Source organism: Galeopterus variegatus, unplaced genomic scaffold (assembly GCF_000696425.1).
Source record: "Galeopterus variegatus unplaced genomic scaffold, G_variegatus-3.0.2 Scaffold10396, whole genome shotgun sequence".
Taxonomy (NCBI): domain Eukaryota; kingdom Metazoa; phylum Chordata; class Mammalia; order Dermoptera; family Cynocephalidae; genus Galeopterus; species Galeopterus variegatus.
The window spans coordinates 30,895-33,857 of NW_007736507.1; positions in this window are offsets into that span (position 1 = coordinate 30,895).

Consider the following 2,963-nt stretch of genomic DNA (forward strand, 5'->3'; position numbering starts at 1 on the left):
GAATTGCAAGAGAGGGATAGAGGTTTCTAAGATGGGCTAGTGGTGTTAATACCAGTAAAAGTAGAAACGAATAAACTACAAGAGATGAAGAAAATCACTACTTAAAGTTTCAAAAGTTTGAATTCACCAGAAAGTTATAACAATTCTAAACTTCAAAACATTGGTCCAAGATAAATAAAGCAAGTATGGACAGAACTACAAGGAAAATTGACAAGTTTACCACAGTGGTGGGAGATTTTACTATCCTTCTTTCAGAAATAGGTCAAGTAGACAAAACTCAGGATTTTGGATATAGATTTGAACAAAACAACAAGCTTGATCTCATGAACATTTGAGGGACATTGCACTAATAGTGTGAGAATGCATATTCTTTTAAAGAGTACATGAACTATTTTATTAAAGACCTTATATTTGACTATAAACAAATTTCAGCAAATTTTAAACTATTTGAATATTACAGTACAACTTCTGTGACCACAATTCAATTAAGTTAGGAAAAAAAGTTAGTATCCATACATTTGTGATTTTGAAAATCAGTCTAGGGACTTCCACTTTTAGATAGGATGTAGTAGGTCACAACGACCCAGCACTCTCCCTGTGACAACCAGAAAAATATGAAAAAAATCAGTCATGTTTAAAGATATGTGAGAGCTTAAGAAAACAATGAGGACTAGATGAATAGGAATTTCCAAGAGGGAGGAACCCTCCTGGAATGAGTAGATGTATTCTTTTTTGCCGGTACTTATTGCTCCTGGACATGTACTAAAAAGGATCAGATTTGGTCTAGGCAGAGGATCTCTCCTGAGAGAAAGAGAAACCCAGCAAGGCTGGTCACCTGGGACTGGTGCAACAGATTGGAAAATTGAAGCATGGCCAGTTTTCTTCACCTGTTGCAAGTTGGGTTCCCCAGGAAACAGACACTGAATCTGAGATTTGCATTTAGAGGTTTACTGGGGAGTCTTCTCAGGGAACAACACTTGTGAAGGAGCAAGAGAAGCAGGATAAGGCATAAGAAATTGAATAGTCATATGTACAGTTGCAACAGTAGCTGCAGCCAATCTCACAAAGAGCTCTGAAGATGGGATGGTTATTTAGAGATGTCCTCAGTTGAGGCAAGGGGGCTGGGCCTTTGGACTCCTAAATCATCTAGTCATTGGATGAAGGCTGCCTCTGGAGATTGCGTAACCTTGGGTGAAGAATCTTTCTTCAGACAAGAGTAATTCTGAGGGAGGGATGCAATTGTGAGCCCTAAGCTGATAATGGCAGCTGGGGGAATGAGTGTTTCAGACTTTAGGAATCTGGGTAAAACCACAGCATCCACTATATTAAATGAAACTTGCTGAGTTCTGGTGCTATGTATGGGAGGCAGGGGAGTTAAGAGTGAAGACTTAAAAGGCAGAGGGAAATCTCCCTAATCTCACAGTGCCTAGGAGACAAACTCCTGCTAGTGAAGGAAGTTCAATTTTTTCCACATCTTCAACAACACTTACAGTTGTCTTTATTATAGCCATTCTGGTGAGCATGAAGTAGTATTTCACTATGGTTTTAATTTTCATATGACCAGTGATATTAAGTATGTTTTCATGTGTTTGTTAGCCATTCACATATCTTTTTGAGCAAATTGTTCATTCAAATGTGGGTTGTTTGTCATCTTATTGAGTTGTAACAGTTCTTTATATATTCTGCATCCAATGTCTTTATCAGATATTTGATTTGCAAATATTTTCTCCCAGTCTGCTGCTTGTCTTTTTTTCCTCTAATGGTGTGTTTCAAAGTGCAAAAGTTTTACATTTTGATGAAGTATAAATTTTTTTTCTTTATGAATCATGTTTTAAAGGTCATACCTAAAAACTCCTCAACCTAAGTCACAAAGATTTTTCGATATATTTTCTAGTAGAAATTTTGTAGTTTTAGCTCTTACATTTAGGTCTGTAATCCATTTTGAGTTAATTTTTGTGTTTGTCTGAGGTATCTGTTAATTTTTTTTTTGCATGTGGATATCCAATTGTCTTAGCATCATTTGTTCAAAAGACTGATCTTTCTCTTTTTTTGTGTGCTACAATTATTATAATTTTATGGTGGTAAAATATATATAACACGAGATTTGCCATTTGAACCATTTTTAAACATACAATTCCATGGAATTAATTACATTCACAATGTTGTGTTACCATCTATTTCCAAAACTTTTTTGTCATCCTAAACATAAACTCTGTATCTGTTAAGCAGTGACTTTCCATTATTCCTTTCCCTCAGTTTTTTTTTTTTTTTTTTTTTTTTGACCGGTAAGGGGACTGCAACCCTTGGTGTTGTCTGCACCACGCTCAGCCAGTGAGCACACCGGCCATCCCTATATAGGATCTGAACACACGGCCTTGGCACCATCAGCACCGCACTCTCCCGAGTGAGCCATGGGGCTGGCCCTCCCTCAGTTTCTGATAACCTCTAATCTACTTCTGTCTCTGAATTTTTTTTCTTTATAATTTTTTTTTCAAAAGCCTATCCTTTCCCCAGTTGAATTATCTTGGCAGCTTTGATGAGAAATTAATTTACCAGGGCTGTTCCATTTATCTATATGACTGCAGAGTTTTGATCATTATATCTTTACAGCAAGTTTTTGAAGTTGAATAGTGTATTGTTCTTTTTAAAATTTTTTGACTATTGTAGGTCCTTTGCATTTCAATATAAATTTTAGGATCAGCCTATCAAATTCTCAAGAAAAAAAAATCCTGCAGGGATAGGGATAGTAATCAATTTAAAGACAATTTTATTCTTGATCATATTGAGTCTTCATATCCATGAACATGGAATATCTCTCCATTTATTTAGATATTCTTTAGTTCCTATTAGCAATGTTTTGTAGCTTTCAGTGTACAAGACTTGCACTTAAATTTATATCTGAGTATTTTCTCTTTTTGATGCTATTGTGAATGGAATTTTCTTAATTTTTTTAGATTGTTTGC